Source organism: Triturus cristatus, chromosome 1_2 (genome assembly GCF_964204655.1).
Source record: "Triturus cristatus chromosome 1_2, aTriCri1.1, whole genome shotgun sequence".
Classification (NCBI taxonomy): Eukaryota; Metazoa; Chordata; class Amphibia; order Caudata; family Salamandridae; genus Triturus; species Triturus cristatus.
Window position 1 is genome coordinate 308,256,984 of NC_140580.1, and position 21,423 is coordinate 308,278,406.

A 21,423-nucleotide genomic window follows, 5' to 3' on the forward strand; every position below is an offset into this window, starting at 1 on the left:
GATCTTTATGGTGTTCCCTGCTAGTACTTTACCCCTTGGCCTGCTCCATTCGTCTTGTTTTACACATCTTTAAACTGAATCAGCAACCAATGTAGGTGTAATTTTAAGTAACTTTTTTTTCGGGGACCCTTACGGACCCAAGACCACCGCCCCTAAGTGCAACACCACCTGAACACCTGGCTGAACAATGGCAAGAATTTCCTGCTCTGTAAATATGTATTATATAATTGCCCAAGCCTAATCGCTGTTAAAATGTAATCCTGAGTGAATTTGCAATTTGTATATATATAACTCTAGCCACTAGTATATGTAGCAGACCTTTATACTTACTACCACTCCTATGTGATCTTAGAGTTTATCTGTTTGTATCTCTTCCCTGAGTGACTTTACAACTTGTACATTTGCAATATTTCTGTTTGTATCTCTTATGTAACTCATGTAATCCAAAGTCCTTATGTAATGCAACTGGTTCTTTTGTAAAGCGCTCTGACACCTTCGGGTAATGTTCGCGCTATATAAAAATCGCATTAAATAAATAAATAAATAAAGTATATAGAGAGAAAATGGAATGCCCATGAGACCATAATGCCCATGTAAATCAGGAAAACCTCTAGAGAATGCCATCCCTAACAACAGACACAGAAGGGTAGACAAGGGATTAACAACTTGTGTTTCATAAAATAGAGCACATGCAGAAGGAACCCAAGTTAGCCCTACCATAGGGATAGAACAGAGTATTGAAAAACAACCAGATCAAAGAATAGAAGAGCTCTGCTACCACTTAGGATTGCAAAAGTCACCCTTGCAACAGAAACCTAAAATAGCCCATATTAATCTGAACCGTCATCATTACAGAAAGACAACATGAAATACTATAGGCTAGAACTGGTGAAACCCATCCAGAAAAATCGATTGCATGAGGAATTTGAGGGTCGTCTTTTAGGAAATAAGGCGATGGACATGGTGAAAAAACTCAAAGTGAAGTCCTCTTATCTGGTATGAAAATAAACTCCAAAGCCAAGGATGAGAGACAGGATGGACTCTAGAAAGCAAAAGGATGAGCTCAGGAAACTCACTAAAAACATGACCAAGTCTACAAACAGACAGCTAGAAAGATCCCAGCATACCAAGCATGAACTTCCTAGTGCCTTGAAGAATTATGGAAATGCCTAAATGGTTACAGAAGGAGAACCAAAAGTCAAGGCTCTCTTGCTCTTTTTTATATATAAAACAGTTGGGACTCACTGTTCTGTTCCAGGTGATTTGCATCAACTACTCAGAAGTACTGTTCTTATACTTCTATGTGAGAAGGTTTTGGACTGCTTCCGTAAACTGAACTGGGGTGGAACATTACACAGTATTTGTGGTTTCAGAGATCTTTTCAGGATACCATGATGATGCCCAATCTAGCGTGGACACTTGATGGACGTAGCTGAGTGCAGCCTAGAACCTCCGAGCTCAAGTAATTGACTAGCCTCGATCTCCCTACAATCTATGTCAGCAGACATATTATGCAGTGTCCACAGTGTCCACTCAGAAGAGGGTGGAGTATTCAATCAAAACTTCAAGAAAAGGAAAAGACAAACGAATTGACCATACAACCCATCCTTCATTTTTAAAACAGAGAAGGAAGACCAACGGAATCATAAATTCATGCAATATCATACATTGGGAGATTCTGAACATGAAAAGGACCCAACCGCGTTACAGAGAGTGGACAGAAACATTAAAACGAACCCATCAAAGGATATTCATTGGAAAAACACAAAAGGAACCAGAAGACCCATGGGACTTGAGACCATAAAAATTAGTCTGTAACAACCAACTTAGAGAAAATGTCTTAATTAGAAAGTGATTTAATGTTCTATTATTGATGAAACACTAAAACCCAGTTCTTGAAGCAGATACATGCTCATGGATGCAATGGGTGTTGAATTCTTTACCGAAGTCAAAGGGTCTGAGATTTTTAAACACTAGACCATGAGTAGTTATCTAAAATAAAAACAGAGCGGGCATAAGAATAAAAGACCTGAAACACTTTAACAATTTATTATGTTGCAAAAGTTTGCAGTAATATCCACAGGAATTGCTGCGAAGGTGGATATGTTCATCTCTGGGAACTCTTAACTTATCGGTTAGAGAGTGGCCAGGAATTTCCCCTACCCGAAGGCTGGTACTAGATATCAATGTGTAATCCAGAGTACCTTCCTAAAAACACTTTTGGACCTGTAGAAAAACAAAAGAATACTGGGCCTGCTGTCTTTCACTTGAGGAGAGTGTTAAAGACTCGACCTGCTCTCCCTCTTGTACCCAGGACAAAAAGTGGACTCCAATATTATAAGGTTGACTTGTGTGGGCCACAGGGACAGAACACATTTCCAGAAGCCTTTTCCTGCATTTCTAATTGGCCAGTTCCAACTGGACCATCCATCCTGCTGCTGACCTCTGCTGGAGTGAGTCTTGCCCCCCAAGTGCTGTGCCTAGGCCCTGGACACTTGGATGGAGTCAAAGTGCACTCTTCCTAACAAATCCGGAAACCTAGGACTTAAGAATTTTTGTTGCCAAAAGTTTGCTGTGAGAACTGACAGGGGACCAGAACCAAACTACCAAACGGATCTGATGAAGGTGAGTTGCTGCTGGGACAAAGATGTAGGTTGCTGCCACTACAACCTTATCCTCAGCAGGAAATCCGATTCAGCAGGACCTCGCTGAGAAGAGATCCAGCCTCGTGGTGCACTCATCGGCTAATGCCTGCAACCCTTTGCCCGCTGGAAGAATCTGAACTCCAAAAAGAGATTCAATATGATGGTAGACATCATCACTGGGCAAAGGCACAAATTTTATTAGGCCAGTGAGTGACCCTCTTTGGGAGTGCAATTCAAATTTCTTCCGCTCTGAGCTTTCCCACAAACGTCAGTAGCTTCACAGAAACCTCGTCCAGTAGCTATTCAAAAACGAGGAGTCCTCTTTAGCCACAGACTTCTGCTTTGCCCCAGTTAGTACCTTTGACTTCCATTCCTGAGACTAGGGGCCTGAATTAGATTTCAGCGGATTGGTTACTCCGTCACACAGGTGACGGATATTCTGTCCACTGAAATATAAATCCCATTATATACTATGGAATTTATATTTCAGAGGATGGGATACCTGTCACCATTGTGACAGAGAAACCTGTCTCCCAAGAGCTAAATCAGGACCTAAATCCGTAGGTAAAATTTCCAACCTCGTTGAATCTGGTTTCTGTCAGACCCGTGATTCGTCATGGTTAGCCTTAACTTGCACGAGGTATCGTCAAGGGCAACAAGATGAGCACAGATGACACTCGATTCTTTTTTTTAGTTATTTTGAACCTTAAACTTTAAAAATTCACAACTCCTCTTCTCCATATTGGAATTTTGTCATTTTGGTGTCATGTTATTTATTGAAATGTACTCTATTTTCTAAGATTTTTCTAGTTTTGTGTTTTCATTTTATTGTTTTCAGTACTGCATAAATACTTTACACATTGTCCTTAACTTAAGCCTGTTTGCTGTGTGCCATAGCTAACAGGAGTTGAGCTCAGGTGAATTAAGTGACTTTGAGGGTTCACACTGGCAAGGACTGTGGCTATTATTTAGGGTTGGTACTCACCCCCCTCAACTAATACCCCAATTTATCACGCCTACTATAAGAGATAGAATAGAAAATGCTCTATGAGGGACCAAACTCAGCAATTCATCTATTTGCAACAAGAGCTGAAAATGTGATCCCCAAAAACTCTGGCAGACTGTCCGCCATGCAAAAACAGGAAATAAAATCTATTGTATCCCTTAAAAGGGCACAAAAATGCTGTTCCAAAATGTGGAGGTCTTCATTTTCGGCACTGAAATAATTCAAAGGCCACACCGAGGCTACAAAATATGAAAAATAGGTTTAAGAGCAAGCATTGTTGATGGAGCGTAGATGTTATCATGCATCGACCTTCACCAATTCCTACCTGTGAAATCGATTTACGACACTCATTCAATGAATGAGACAAACGTTATGCTTACCTACTGAGTGAAATTTCATCTGCACAGTCATGTTTTAGATACTGCATTGTAAAAGCATGCAGAATGTTATAATAAATGATACATATGTAGCAATGAAAAACTATGCTAAGAAACGACAATGTTATGCAGAAGCATTTACGTGTTTTATGAGAAAAGATGAAAACAAAACAGTAACCTATTAGAGTATATACTGACAAATATATTACTGTGCATTAAACAATATATTTCATTTAACTGCAATAGAACATGTATCTTGACCTTAACCAAATGTAAAGATTCATTTTACAGAGAAATGACATAGATTTGTAGAGGTTTTTCTGAATGGAAAAAATGAATGTATTTTAAAAGTAATCAGTTGAAATAAGCTCATATGCCAAGCTATAGAAATAATACTGATATACTACTTGAAAGAACAGTTTTTAGTAGTGCTTAATACTGACTTGAATTTCATGTAAATCATGCTTTTAATTAACTAGACAAACCGAAGCATTTAGAAATGTGTGATGTTTAATAATACTTATATTTTTATGATTCAGCTTTTTTCCACTTAGCACCCAAAGGCTATGAGAACTTTCTGTGAAGTTTCCATTTGTGTTCTAGTTTTCAAGGGACTCACTTCTCACGTGTAGCACACTCTATTGAATTTGTAACAACTTTGTTGTATCCCAGCGAAAAGCGCCTAGGAACGGACTGACGACAGAGGATAAAAATACCGCCTACTTCCGAGATGTTGCTAGACACTAACCTATTGGAATATTATAATCCTAAAAGAAAACATGAGAAAAGGATTACTTATTTCGTCCTGATTTTTATATTTAACGATCACCACATAACAGCCCATTGTGAATGACCAATGAAGCCCCAAGGATTGATGGAATCAATCATTTAAGGGGTGTAAACTTGGATGTATTGGAGTATAATTGCCCAAATTAAGGAGGAGTCAAGGGCTGTCTGTCTGACTTTCTTGCATTCCATGACTGGGATTCTGATTGAATTGTTACTTGATCCACACATGTTTGCTTATCTACAGTTTTCTTTCCTTGCTCCTTTTCACTTGTTCTGAGTGGAATTGGCTCTTACGAACGGAACCTCACGTGAACTGAGCCCATATCCTGTGCCATTGCCGGCTGGCAAGTGTGTGCAGGAAAATAACCTTTCGGCTGAGAGGTTATCTGACTCCTGATGTGGCAATGGACACAAACTGATATACTTGAGGACAGAATCTGAAAACAACATTGTTTGGTTTGTATGAGCGTCACTGAACATGTAATGTATTGCATTGTGCAGTTTTCTTTGCAATTACAACTTGTTTTTAAATCTGATCTTTAAATGTATTGCTGCCTTTACTGCCTTCTTGAGGCATTCGATGAATGTTTTTACTAAATTATCTTTATCAATTTTGCTTTACTCTTTTGGTGATACTCTTTGTCTGAAGGAATCTATATTCACGGATGATAAAAGTATTAAGTTATGTTGAATCATTAGTCTGAAATCACACTTATCTATTCCGGGTCCTCATTGCATAATTGTTAATTCCCCAAATATTCAAGGGGCATATGTATGAAAGGAAAAATCCATGCAGGTGACAGTGCCTATGCAGTGCGCGACTTCATCCTGACCCCATACCTGGATCCTGCAAATGCAAGTGAGAGGAGCTACAACAGGGCACACAGATCTACACGCTGTGTCATTGAGCGAACCTTCGGAATCCTGAAGAGCCGCTTCAGATGCCTGCATAAGAGTGGAGGCGCACTGCAATACAGCCCTGAGACCTGCTGTAAAATTGTGGCAAGCTGTGCAATGCTACATAACATGGCAATGAGGAAAGGCACCACAATTGATGTGACCGATACAGACACATCGGATGACGAGCGCCCTGCTCCCCCTGCCAGACCAGCACCAGGAGTTGGGGCAGCTGCTGGACGCCAGAGACGGACTGAGATCACACGAAACTATTTTTAGGTGAGTATTGAGGAAATGAGACTACAAAGCCTGATGATGTGTCAAGTGTTTAATCACACTTCACATGAAAGAAATTGTAATTGTCCCCAGCACATGTTGTACACACAGTGCAGAGAAGGCACAAGAAATAGGGCAAACAGCCTTTTGCGGGTTAATGCACCCGTGTTGCAGTCAGTGTCCCCGCAGATGATCACCTCCGTCGGTGCCGTCCAGGGTGAGTGCCCCCCATGATGCGCCCTTGGCCTGCTACCTGTTTGCCACTGCGGCGTCTTTCACCTGGCAAGGTTGGAGTGATGCTGCTGCGACTCGATGTGTCCTCACTCTCAGCAGAGGCCATTAGTGCGCTGCCACCAGCATTGGCTGTCTGCAGCTGTTCCACAGCAGTGGTCACCTGCGCCAGCCCTCGTGCTATGTCCTGGCAGCAATGTGCCATGTCCACCTGCATGGTTACGCTTCTGCGTGTGAGTGCGCTGGTGGTGGTGCAGAGGCGGTTGACTGCCTTAGTATAATTGTGTAGCCGTGCATTGGCACGTCGTCCAGCCCTGTCATTGGCAGCTTGGGTGTCCCTCAAAGTGGCACAGAGCTCTTGTATTGCCGCTACCATGTGTCGATTGTCCTGATGTATGCGGCCTAGCTGGCGATTAATTGACCGCATTGCCTTGCTTTGCAGGCGCTGTTCCTGCAGCATGCACTGTTCCAAGCCGGAGAACACGGTGCCCTCTCCTTCTGTTGCAGTGCTGCTCCTGGGCCTTGACCTGGAAATGGCCTGTTCCCTTTGCCTTGGTGTTGGTGCGTCATGACGGGGCATGTCTGTCACACCCTGACTCCCCTCCCTCCTGTCGGTGTCATCGCCTGTTGCTGGGACTTCGTCCTCGAATGGAGGCAGTGGGGGCACATGTGCGCACTTCCTGCACTGAATTGGCTGCTGCTCTGTCTCATCGCTGGAGTCCGCAGGGTCTGCAGGCTCCTCTCCCTCTGCGCTGTCTTCTTGTGGCATGCCGTGTGCTGTGGATGTAAAGGGGACTTTATGAGTTTGTGTTACTGTCTGCATGTGGCACTCAATAAAGTTACAAATCTTTGACGGCTAACCTCTGACACATTTCTATTCAATGATCCCCAAAACACATATGTTGCATTTAATTGTGATGGTGTCATGGACACACAGTCAGACACAGTACTACGAGTCCCATGATGCATTGCTGGGTGTGCTGTAAGACCTGGGCTGGATTGGCATGTTGGGAGTTTACTATGCGCATTTGGGGGAGTGTGCAAGGGATGGGGAGGTGTGCAGGGTGATTTGGCATGCATCTTACCTTGTCTGCTGGATGAGGGGTCAGAGCTGTCTATTGCAGCCACACCACCAACGCTCTCAGGCAGGAGGGTAGACTCCACGAGCTCCTCACGGGGGGTTGGCTGCTCTGCAGTGGATGGTCCTCCTCCAGTCTGATTGGCATCCTTGAGTCTGGCTGCCACCCTCTCCTTGGACCTCTGGCGCATGTCATACCACCGCTTGCGCAGCTCCTCGATGGTGCGTGTGGTGACTCCAACAGCATTCACCTTGCTCTGTATTTCCAGCCAGATTTTCCTCTTCCTGGCCTCTGGGACTTTGAGTGCCTTCTTCCCAAACAGGAGCTCATGGCTGCAGACCATCTCCTCAATGAGGACCTCCTGCTCCTTTTCTGAAAACTTGTGTTTTCTCTTTCTTTTTTCTGCATCTTTGCCCTGCTGGTTTTGTTTGGGATCCATTGCTGGTTGCTGTCTCCAGGAAAGCCTCCTCACACTCCACAAGCAGCCTCTGGGTGTGGCTCAGGTGAGCAGGTGCAGGCAATCAGTACAGTTTCCTGTTTGTGATGTCATCAGCCTGCACCAGGCTTGCAGATTCCCGTTTTTGCGATTTCTTATTTAGCGAATTTCGCTATTCAGAAATCGCAATACGGGATTCTGCGAATTATTTGCGAGATTTAAGGAATCGCAAATGATTAGCGATTTATTTTATACATCCCGTTTAGCGAATCTGATTTTGCGAATCGCAAAACCTCGCAAATTGGGATTCGCTAAAGGGGAGTTTGAATCATATGCCCCCTAGTCCCTTATAGCTCAACGCAAGATCCATCAGAGGACCTAAGTGGTAATGGTAGGAGCTATTTAGTTTATGCAACTGAAGTAAAAGGGTTACATGTTTTATTCCCACTTCGCCTGAACACTGTACAACCCGAGATACTTTGCCTGACTAAAAAAACAACGACAATGTCTGAATAGATCTTCAAGCTGACACTTGACCTTGGTCAGAGCAAAAATTAGCTTTCAACCCACATACCCACTCGTAGACATAAACACTAGGAGCCCTATTCACCACAGTTGGTTTAGTCAGACTAACAACATAAAGAATACACACAACATACAGACCATAATGGATCTTTTCTCTTTATGGTCTCTAGATTGGAAAGAGAAAATATGGTTATGTTTCTGTTGGGGCTGCTTTTTGCCCCCTAATGATATATTGTTCCATGCATTAAATGCTTAAACTGTGCTGCAAGACATGCAAACACGTGAGGTCACCCATCCATCACATCAACAGGGTTCACTCTATACATGGATATACATTAAAAGTCACTCACAGTAGGTCAAATAAGTGTACAGCATGCGCACATAAGTGTAGATAAGGGGGTCTCTCCTATGTCCTACATGCCTTATATTTTAGTTAGGCTTCATAAGGCAGTGGGGGCGGGCGATCCCTGAGGTTACACACTGAGGAGATATGATAGAGATAGTTGGCTATTGATCCTTTAGTTTGGTATGCGGTTTCGCCTCCAGGTACTGCTTGTGCTATAAAAACTGAACTTACTTCGTCAAGGGACATTTTCTGTAAATTACAGTTGAAAGCACATTTTGGGGATCAAGAAACTATAAAATAAACATCTAACAGAGGCTTACAAAAAAAGTCAACATTCTATCCCCCCACTCATACCAGTCCGGTTAAATTGGAAACATTTGAAGAAGCAGTGTACACAGAAGTAGAAAATCTCGACATCAATACATGCAAAAGAAATCAACATTTGAGTAACACAAAAGAGAAGCCCTGAATGAATTGCAATGTGATACAAATATCACTATAAAATATGCTGGTAAAGGCAGTGGCATTATCTTACAGTCAACCTATAGATACAGAACTGAAGGTCTGAGAATACTTGCAGATGAGCATAATTACAAAATACCCTACTCCCACACTCAGGGTAGAGATCAATTCCATGGTGGGAGAAGCAAAATGAGAAGGGTGGATCAGCAAACAAAAAGGGGAATTTTTACACTTGTTACAGATCCCACACTTCCCGAGTTTCCTACGAAGCACATTGTGTGACACTGTGCCAAAAACAGGGATCATATCCAGAAGGTTGACTTCCAATGAATCACCTTGATCTAGGGTCCATCTGAGCTCTTCCATGAGCCTTAAAAGAGAGGGCCCAGTGCTTAGCTACTGCAAGCCAGTCGAAATAATGCAGGACTGGGGTCATTCATTCTCTGGGGAACCGGTGGAGAAGTCTCACTGAAGCATTTTGGATTAGTTGTATTATGCTTATGATGAAACAGGGGGTAACAAGCTATAGGTGACTGGCATAGTTGAGCTTAAAGATTGCAAGCGTGGCAACAGCTTATAGCTTTTGGTTACGTTTCACAAAGGGAAACTCGCACTTTTGTGTAAGTTTACTACTTTTCATTATGCACAAAGGTAAACTTAGACCAAAAGTCTAACTTTACTACTTTTCATTATTCACAAAGGTAAACTTAGACCAAAAGTCTAACTTTACTACATTTCAGTATTCACAAAGGTAAACTTAGACCAAAAGTCTAATTTTACTAGTAGTAACTTACCTTTGTGACTACCGAAAAGTATGATGTGAATTTCTGAAACTTGTTGAAAGATATTTTAATGATTTTTGACCTAGTAGTCATAGCTGCTGAGTCTCCTGAATGTCATTTATGGTCATGGTATTGGTGCTGCACTGTCACTTTTTTGTTAGTGTGCTAATAGCATGCAAATGTATAACACAAATAGTCTAATAATTTATTACACATATTCGTGTATAATCTCATATTAAGACTGACCCCAGTGTGTAACTTTTATATTAACAGTTAACCATAGTTAGGGTACATTCACATTAAAATTGGCATTAGTTACTGTAGGCCTCATTTCAAGAGATTCCATATTAATGAAATATTGTATTTCTGCTTGCTGTATATAATTGTTTTTACATTTCAGGTATAAGCTTGATGTGTTCCCTCATTGGTCTGTAATGTTATTGTTAAGATTTTATTTCAAGGTAGTTTTTTGCAACTTAAAGTTTTTGACAGTATTCTGCACCTGCGAAAGAAAGGAGGAGAAGAAGTTCTCCATTTCTCTAATATTTGTGAAGGCCATGGGACTGAAACTGCTTATTGCATTACTTATGTGAAATTGGCTGACACTGTGCTCACCATCAATGTTTAATTTTGATTGGTTCCTTCTCTGTGGGTACCCGTGAAATGTATATTTTAAAGAAGTTTCATGTTTGATTGTGTATTACTGACCTCAGCTAGTTAGACTTACTTCTGTCCACCTTCAAAGTCAGACGCCCCTTTCCCTGCTCTTCAGACCTCATGCACATTTCTCTTTGTCTTGATTGGCGCCTGCATTGGATTCTCTTTGAGATTTTATACTTGGTGACACCTGCTGCTCATGAATTCCCCAACTCTGCCGCAATTGTAGCTTAGCATTAGAGAGTTTCCCTTCAAGGGAACAAAATATGCTATAATGTCCTTATTCAATCTTTAAATAACTTGACCTCACATTTGCCTTTTGACTCGTCCGGATTATATTCACATATGCTGTATTCAGGTGATTATTGACTTATAAGTAACTGATTCCATTTGAAATTGTAACTTTACTAATGTGTTAATGAACCTTTGCGGTTTGCAATTTTACTCCTCTCTGTAGTTACTGTAGGCACTATTCTGCTTTATTGTCATTGATAGGCTAAAGAATTGCTGATTTAGGCCTCAGTTAGAGATCAAGAACCTTTCAAGTAAGTTTAGCCGAGTTTTGAATTTGCACCTGGTTTGCGTGGTGCAAAAAATATCCTTTCACCCTGCTATCAGATTTGTCTGGACAAATAATGACTTGACAGTCTTGCAGTGTAGGAAGAAAGACTTCTAGTGCTAATCTGAATGCTCTGAGTTTGAGGGGATATGGACAGTCTCTTTCTCTCTCTAATCCATTAACGTGCAGCCTCTCTATTCCTGCAGGGGAAGGTTCTGCTGCTTAGCTAAGACTTGTGATTTGAAAGGCAACGTCTCTTACAATAGATTACTTTTTTAAAGTGCTTTTGTATTCTTTGAGATGCATTTAAGCATATTTTAATGATAGACCAGGACGGATTTAAAGTTTTGGTTTGATTCAAAGTAACATATATAACAATGCTTGTATTTTGTTATATCGGATTTTATTGTTTTGAATGTATGGTCTTATGTTGAATGCTTTTAATGGTCTGCTTTGATGGTTTTCCGAATAAAACATTATTTTGATTTGAGAGGCAACGTAGTTTGACCTTGGAATACAGTGTCTTTATTTATCCACCTTTGTAAGCCCTTCTTTATTTGGTGGGTTGTGATAATAACATTGTCCCAACCCCCACTGATCTGCTGTCACTGCAGGTTTATTTTTTCTTGAATCCTTCTAATGTGAAGGTGACATTGAGACAGCAGCAGGATGGAAGACAACATGGGGCATATGTACAAGCTCCTTTCGACAACACAACGTGGCTTAACGCTGCCTTGTAGATAAGGCACCCTTCAACGCTGTACTTAGCATGAAAGGGGAGGGAAATGGGTGTTGCGATGGGCATTCTACCCCAACACTCATTGATTTTGACACTGCCCCCTATTTACAAGGGTAGCGTAAATAAGAGGCAGCATTAAAAATTAGGACCAGGGAAAACCTGGTCTTAAACAGGCAAAACAAGGATAAATGCTTTATTTCTCCTTGTTTTTGCTGTTTCCATGTGTGTTGCCTTGTGCAGCACTCATAGAAAGAGCATATTGCCATTGATTGTTTATGTGCGGGAAGGTGACCCTTCCTGCACATAAAGAATAAAATAAATGATGTTTTGCAGCTTCTGAGTGTGCTGCATTAAGCAGCACACATAGAAGTTTCAAAATGCCACGAATTATTGTTAATGTGCGGTAAGGGAGACCTTTCTGCTCATAAACAATCATTTCCCCCAATGCAGACACCCTTGCATTATGGTGCAAGGGTGCCTGCATTGGCGCTAGGCTGTTGAACTCAGCGCCAGAGAAAACAAAGGGGTGCACCGCATTCTTGTGAATTGGGCACAGCCCTGTGTTTTCAGAATGGAACAGCGTGGCATTAGCATTGTTTGCTTAACACCACACATCTCCATTCTGTTGTAGACATGCTTCCATGTTTCCTAAAAGCCCCTAAATGGTCCTTATAATCACAGTTTGTTTTATCTGTAGTAAAGATTCCTGATTTATTATCTTGTTGCTTCTCTCTAGAGAGGGAAACACAATTTGATCTTCTGTGTAAATTCTAATTCCCAGAAAAACCAAGTTCTTGGTTGATGTCAGAGTTGATTTCTTCATGTTGATAGCTAATCCAAAGCGTGTTAATAGTGTCATGTGCTGTGCTTTTTGCTGTGTAGCTGTCCTTATCAATCATTCATCTAGAAAAATTGTACTCTACACTCCTCCTTTCTTCTCAGACAAATTGATACTAGACACATATATTTTGAGAACACAAGTATGTGTGATTTTGGGTTTGAAAGGCAGTGGTCTGAATTTGCAATAAAGACTTACCAGTGTGAATCAAAGAAATGTCCAGTGATTTGCATGAATCAAAATATTGAAATAGGCATCCTCAAGATCTAATGTTGCCAGGCACACTCCTTTCGTGAGGAACAGTAGCATTTTCTGAAGTGTGATCATGCAAAAATTCTGTTTCTTAGATATCTTTTTTTTTTATTAAATCTTTTTTCTTTTATTAAACAGTCTTGACATACAAGTACAAAATTCACAGAATAGGCTTAAGAGTTACAATGAAATTAAGTTACATAGAGTACAGCGATTCATTTATATTGAAAGTCATGGGGATGGAGAGCCATCATCATCGGCTACATGGGGAGGGGTACATATCCCGCCCCAGTATGTATTCCAGGGGGACCAAGTCTTGGACCATTTGCGAGGGCAACCACGGGCAATATATACTGTCTTTTCTCTTAACATGCACCAGTCCAAATCCTTCTCCCAAGTCATAACCGTGGGAGGATGTGGGGCACCCCAAAACTGAGCAATATTTCTCTTGGCAATCATGCATCCAAGCGTCACCCAGTTCCTTGTATAGGCAGTGAGGTCGGTGGGCTCCCAAATATTTAGGAGGTACCTGGGCGCCTCAGGCCTATTCACCGCTCCCAGCACTTCACTCATGATTTTGTGGATATTGCGCCAGTATTCCTGTATGTGCTCACAGTGCCATAGTATGTGCATGAATGTGCCTATGTGCGTGCATTCCCTCCTACATAAGCCATCTGTTGGGACCCCCATTCGGACCAGCTGTGGACCCGTTACATAAATTCTATGGAGGATCTTCAGCTGTACCAATCGGAGTCTTGCCGAGATAGCAACCGTTCTCGGAGAGGAGATCGCTTCCTGCCAGGTTTCATCATCTAGCTCTATTCCATCCTCAGTCCATGTGCCTCTTAGTTTCTTAGATATTTTTTGAGGTTCCTTAAATCCAGAACAAGTTGCCAATCATCAGTCATTTTCCATAGAAGAAAGAGTCTTGAAAACAATTCCATCCCATGTTTTGAGGGAGACACCTTTTTGCGTCTCATTTCACTAGCAACCTGGTAATCTATTATTGTAGTTCTTTTAGATGCTTGTGTTTCTCCTTTCCTAGATTAGGATGGTGGTTTATCCAAGCATTCTAGAGTATTAAAATGTTTGACTGTGTCTAATGTCTACTTTACTGTTCTTACTTTCTGTAAATTCTTTAAGCAATAGATCATCCTGCCTCCAGTAGCTAGTCAAGAGGGTGGAAGAGAGCAAGGTTAAGTCAAAATATAGTTCCTTTGCTGTCAAATGGTGTTGACTCATGACCTTTAGTCCTACTGTCTAGCATGGGAAGGTTGATGTTTCTTAAGTCAATGGTTCCCATATTACCATTCTGGTGAAAACAAGAACTTTGTTAATAAGATGTTTCACTAAAACATCTTAAAATATCTGTAGTTCCGTTAAGGTTGTCTGCTCTGTGGGCACTCCAAGGATCTTCCTGTTTTAGTAACCACTTTGATGTCTTGAAATTTTCTAGCAAAGATGTTTTGGTCATCAAAAGCCATGTCGATTATCTGTATTTGGATCTCCAGATTAAAAGATGTGATTTTCAGCCATCCATAACACCTCATTTATGTGGCATTCCCATTTGATGAAACCACATAATGAGGCATCCATAAACTCACCAATTAGAGTGGCTGATGCTGCCTTTCCATCTCATGAGGTTTCTCATACCTTTACTCTGTGTTCCTGAGGTAGTTTTATCCATGAATTGGGGTTTATCACATCATATTTAATGTCTGAATCTAGTTATAGCTGTGGAGACATTGATTAATTTAACTCCATCCTCTGCTAGAACATTTACCCACTTTCCCACGGAATCCAACTTGCAACTCACCTTGTCTGGAGAGGCTGTACAGGAAGTCAAAGGATTCCTTAATGTCTGCTGAGCAGCCAAAGAGACACCCGATTCAGCTTTAATCTGGTCCGGAAGACAATCCAGTGCAAAGTCGGTTGGTTTGTACTGTTTTCAATCATAGATAGGTTCACTGTAGCTGGACTCTGCATAATTAGCAGACCATTCACCCATATATTATCAAGAATGGAAATTAATCTTGCACTCCTGTGCAACTTCTCTTAGAAATCAAAGACGAAGCATAATTTATCCACAGTCCAAGTTGGAGGCGTATTCCACCATAGGATGCAATCTTCCAATGTCACCAGCAGTGAATCTCTAAGCGCTGGTTCTAGACATGCATGGTGCAATATAATAAACTCATTGCTCTCAGAATATTTACTCATTAAATCTTGACTGTTATCTGCAAAAGCATCCAAATCATGATTAAAACCTTCTGTTCCAATGTTATCATCATGAATATAATTCACATTGACCACCATCATCTGAACTGGACACACACATACAGCAATCAGTTTTAACCATTATCTGGGAATATTGTGAACTAGGTGATTACACCTCCTTTGGTAAATGTTCATGAGAAACATGCAGTATTTGCAGAATCCATGGAACATGAAATAAAGCCGGAGGTTGTGGAGTTATTATTGATTTAGAATGCAGCTACTTTTGGGTAATAGCAGGAAATCTTCATTAGATGCCCTTGGCCTTATTCTGCATGGTAGTTGGTGGAACAGAAGGCACCACCTCATATCCAGTATGCTCATATTGAATATATGAATGTCTGTTTTTGTTGCTATTTTTTTCTTCTATAATTTTTATCCATATTTTCACCCACCATCACAAGGGTGTGATCTCTTTTTTCCTAATTGATTAATTGCTATGAATCTTGGGGCTACAATACATTTCTGCTCTTGGGCTTACCCAAACAGAAATCACAATATTCATAAACCCAGCAAGACTAGCAGATTGAAAGAAGCCTCTACAGTTGCTGGAATATAGAAACACGGCCTTCTCATAATTTTCCCTGAAATAATTGGAATCATTGCAAGTATGTGCCCGGATCCGGCAGAGAGAAAGCCTGGACCGTTGGGACAAAAAAAATATTTCAAATTTATCAGGAGCAAAGTGTCACAGGACCATGATAGTCCTTAAAGGTTGCTCATTTTAAGGGGTTAATATGAAGTAGATGCAGGACCCAAGAGAAAAGAAACAATAATCGGGAATGTACTCAAGAAACAAATGACAGGCTAAATACCTAGGGGCAGATTTTCAAGGAACTGACGCATCTGCAAAGATGCGTTAGTTTCCTTGCGCCAGTGACAAGTGTCCTTGCGCCACCATGGCTGCGCGGTATTTACAATACAGTGCTCCATAGGGCAAGAATCAACAAATGAGTCAAAAATACTGACACATCTGTTGGCACAAAGGTGACGCATTGCTGGAGTTGCTCATAAAAGTTACGGAACTCCAGCAATGTGCCACAACAGATAGCTGTGTCCCATACGAAAAGCCCTGTGTCATTCCTTAGGCCTGGTCTGAGCAGGCATAGGGATTTTGACACAGCGAAATGTAAATTACTCCTATTATCAAGCCTCACGCAAAGCAGCATAACCTCTGTTATCGCTACTTTCCTTACGCCTGCTTTGAAACTGACTTAGCCATGATATCCTATGGAAGGTGGATATCATGACTAAGTATGTGAGGCCCTATCAGCAAGCTATCACCAAACTTCGTGGGATTATTGCTGGGTTTCCAGCGATAATCTCATGTTTGGCAGTTAGCGCTAGGATTTTTATTGCTTTTGAGATAAGCGTTGCTAATAGCACGCTATCTCAGCGATAAAAATCCACGCTAGCTGGCGATAATTATCCTAGCGCTAAGTGCGCTTAGCGATAATTATTGCCGGTTGTTGCTGATATGCCCCATGTTTTCTTCTCCTCCTCCAGTGGTAAGCTTTTACCTCATTTAAGCTCTCTCTCCATGGAAGTGCGTCATGGCACCAACGTCAAATAACGTAATCTACATACTACACATAATAGAGTGGAGGAGAAATCCATTGTGCCAAAATGTACACTAGTATAAGAAAATTCCTAAATTTTAGGAATTTAAAAATAATGATGTAGTAGTTATCAGGTAAGTTTTTAAAAATTATAACAATTCAAAAATATAAAGATCTAAAAACTTTGCATCATCTAGTTATTTGTTCATTCTAAAGATTAAATTAAGTATTTTTGAATATTTCCTTATTATATTTGTAAAAATTACCCCAAAACAGCATATATGAATCTAAACATTGTTCTGCTATTTGACAGGGGTGTGTGAAATTGTGATACCTGAAGGCTTGCAACTTTGCACTTTTTCAAAAACTATAGGATTTTTGAAGAGTGAAGAGTTCCCATAGTTTTAAAATAAATGGGTGGACATCGTCAGCAGAAATAATGTTACCACTGCCAAAAGAGTGCAATCAAGTCAAAGGGGGGCCTTGCACTGATTAGCAGACTCCCGGTCCCTATCTGTGATTCCTGCTATCATGGAGCAAAGTTTTCCAATGATCTCAGACTGCCACAACCCGCCACAGCATTCCTGTCCACTCACCAGCACCCTTTTATTGTCCCGTCCTTTGCACTTTCCTCTGCAGGTATCCCACTTGACAGCTATTGGCAATTGCGTACAGCCTACTTATTTACTCTTTCGTGCTTCAGGATATATTACCCATGGATGCAAGTCCCTATTTTTGACACCACACTTCACTTAGGAGCTGATTTATAAATGGCCGGACGGCCCATTTGTTCTACTAGGGGGACGCAGTGGACAAACAGTCTGCCACATTTACAAATGATTGCCAAGCAGGCGGCCATTTAAAATGTATTGGTAGGAACCGCCGCCACAGCTGTTCCTGCCAATGCATTTCGATGTTTGGTGCAGAGCTGTCTCAGCAGGATGCAGCCCTGGACCAAACCTTTTTCTTTTTTTATTTTCAAAAAGAAAATTCCAAATGTCATTTTCTTTTTGAAAATAAAAAAGAAATCGCCCCACACCATGGGAGTCAGCTCCCTTGGCGAGGGGGCCATCATTACCATTTTACTTTCCCTTACCAGCAGGGGTTGCCTTTCGGTAATGGATAGTAAAAAAAAATGGCTATATGCCGGCCCATCCTGATTTGGTAGGCAGACATATAGCCTTTTCTCCAATGGCCCTTACTTCATTGGGCTGACGGGGAAGTTTGGCTATGGCGGTAATGGAGAAGTCACCGCAGTAGCAAAACCTAAGGTCTACCCACATCAAAATCAGGCAAGGGGACCTTATCTTGGTGGTATGTCTACTTCGTGGCCATTGAGACAGATTATACATGCCACCAAGATGTATTCACCTCCTAAGTAATTTAAAGTCAAAACCATGCTAGATTAAACATATACAGTTTTAATAAACAAATGTTCGCAAAAAATTAAGCATTTTTAAGATAAATGAGATTCCTTCCATCAACTGTTTAGAGCTTTTCATCTCCAGGCGTCTGCAGGTTATGCAGGCTTTTCATCTCCAGGCGTCTGCAGGTTATGCAGGCTAAAGAGGCAGGATCTAGAGACTTCAGACTCGCTCACAGACCATGACTGTGATAACCCTGGGTGTCTGTTGAGCAGACTTCCTGCCACAGTCCTGGAGCAAGTACAGTCAGGTAGAGGTCTGGGCAAAGGTTGGACAAACCCTCCCAAAGATGTATTCAGTATGTAAATCAAGAAAGGTAGTAACTCCCACCTTCTATTTCTCTCCAGTCTATGAGTGAAAGGTGGAACATTCAGTCCAAATATGTGGTTAAACCACATATCCCCGAACATCATTGATAGTGACCCCTAATCCAATCTATAGCCACCCTTCATGTTTTACACTCCCAGCTTTTCTACAGTGTGCGATCACCGTAGCTCTTTAAGACTTGATTTATGGTTCTCAAAACTTCACACACCACATGATGCAAAATACAAGAGGGGAAAAATTATTTGCAGGGGCAGAGCTCTGCTCAACAAGTGGAGAAATTAGAGTAAAGGAGCTTGAACAGAGTATTGCAATAAAGGGTTCAGCAGGCCTAAATAGTTTGAAGGGAATGTCTGAAATGAAACTCAAACCAGATCATCTTCCTCTAGTGAGCAGAAACCATTTACAGAAGAGAAAATGGCCTTTGCATATCTAAATTAGAATCCCTTCTAGGTCAGAGGTGTGTTTATGCTGTTGGTAAACGCAAAAGCAACAGTTGATGGACAAAATGCAGAACAATGTCATACATTCACCCCAGTACAGAGATCTGGGCCTAAATCCATCATTTTTTTTTGCTCACCATGCCATTCCAGTTTGGACCCAGCCATATGCAAATCAGTCTTGACCCTGTGCCTCATAGGAACAGTCCAGCCCGAACTGCCAAGCCAGGTCCTCCCCGGACTGGAAACAAGCATCCTAGGACCGGTTTCAGGATTTCACCCCTCTTCAGCCAGGATAGCTTGATTCCAGTGGCATGGAGAGCACGGGACCCACGTCTGGGCATACTAGTCCCACTCGGGGTGACAAATGCAAAAACAACAGTTGATGGACAGAATGCAGAACAATGTCGTACATTCACCCCAGTACAGAGATCTGGGCCTAAATCCATTGTTTTTTTGCTCACCATGCCATTCCAGTTTGGACCCAGCCATACGCAAATCAGTCTTGACCCAGTGCCTCATGGGAACAGTTAGCCCGAACTACCAAGCCAGGTCCTCCCTGGACTGGAAACAAGCATCCTAGGACCGGTTTCGGGGTTTCACCCCTCTTCAGTCAGGATAGCTTGATTCCAGTGGCATGGAGAGCACGGGACTCACGTCTGGGCATACCCGTCCCACTCGGGGTGACAAATGCAAAAACAACAGTTGATGGATAGAATGCAGAACAATGTCATACATTCACCCCAGTACAGAGATCTGGGACTAAATCCATCTTTTTTTGCTCACCATGCCATACCAGTTTGGACCCAGCCATATGCAAATCAGTCTTGACCCTGTGCTTCATGGGAACAGTCCAGCCCAAACTGCCAAGCCAGGTCCTCCCTGGACTGGAAACAAGCATCCTAGGACCGGTTTCACCCCTCTTCAGTCAGGACCCTGTGCCGCATGGGAACACTGCATCCATCATCCCCTTTGGTTTCGCATTGTTAGCCCTAAGTTGGCAGGGTGTGCCCAGACGTGGGCCCCTTGCTCACTTTGCCACTGGATTCAAGCTAGCCTAGCTGATGACAGCTGATTAGCCAGAAACCGGTCCGAGGATGCTTGTTTCCGGTCCAGGGAAGACATGGCTTGGCAGTTCGGGCTGGACTGTTCCCACGAGGCACAGGGTCAGACTGATTTGCATATGGCCATGTCTGAACTGGGGTGGTGGAGTGAGCTAAATAATGATGATGGATTACACCCAGATCAGTTGACTGGGGGTGAGTGCTTGCAATGCTCAACACTCCATCCATCATCCCCTTTGGTTTATGCTGTTGGCTACATACCTTTCCAAATGTAAACCCAAATTTGTAACCGAATGACATAACTCAAGTCAGATTCTACATTTAACAGTTTCAACACAAAACATAAATGCATTTTAAATCCGATATTTTTATTCAGCACTATATTTAATAATTCATGGACAACGTGAAATACAGTAGAAGGTGCAGACAGAACTCTTCAGGGCCAACCTATGACACAAACATAGACAATGTATACTAAAATTGTGATATTTGACGCCTTCCAGTGTCAGATGAGTGACCTCCAGAAGTGTCAGGCCGGTCTCATGTCAAGAGGGCCTGCCCGGGGAGTGAAGGGATTGCCATGTTGCATGAACCATATTGTGGGAGAGGTCTCCCTAACAGGCTTCGGACTCCAGAAAGCACACCAAAATAGTATGTTTAAAATGTTACAATCCTTCGCGACCCCTGTTGCAGATAGATTATCTTATTTAAATTATTTATTAAACTTCACTGCATTGTAATTAACAAGTTCAACAAACACTATCCCGTTTTCATTACTTGTGTAAAGGCGCACAACAGAACCAATACACTTTTGCCTTTGTATAAAGGAAATAAAAAGGACATTTTTAATGTCACAGCTCCATATTATAGCACCCACCTTACTCGTTAAATTCTCTGAGTTGATTAATGTTTCCCAGGGACACCATGCCCAATATTATTGCAACTGTAGATTGTTATGTAACTGAACGTTGTGATACATCTCAAATGTTAATTAGGCACATTCCACATATGACAAAATATTAATCCAAAGCACTTAAACAAAAATTATTTTTCAATTTTACCTACAAAACTCAAAATCCCATGGTACAGTTGTTTAGCTGCTCAAAGTCCATGGATTTTCAAAGTGTCACATTTCTAATTTAAGTATTCTAGATCATTCAGTTCAGAGGGATTACCATGTGTTACAGAGGGCTGGTGTTAGACCTGGCATCATTGGTGTGGTTTTTCCTGTATGCTGGACATCGTTTTTGATCGTTTTTTTTTATCTCTGGGCACTTTACCACTGCTGATCAGTGCTAAAGTGCAAGTGCTCCCTGTAAAAATTGTGATTATGATTGGTCATCCATGATTGGCATATTTGATTTACTGGTAAGTCTCTAGTAAAGTTCGCTGCATGTGCCCTAGGCCTGTAATTCAAATGCTACTAGTGGGCCTGCAGCACT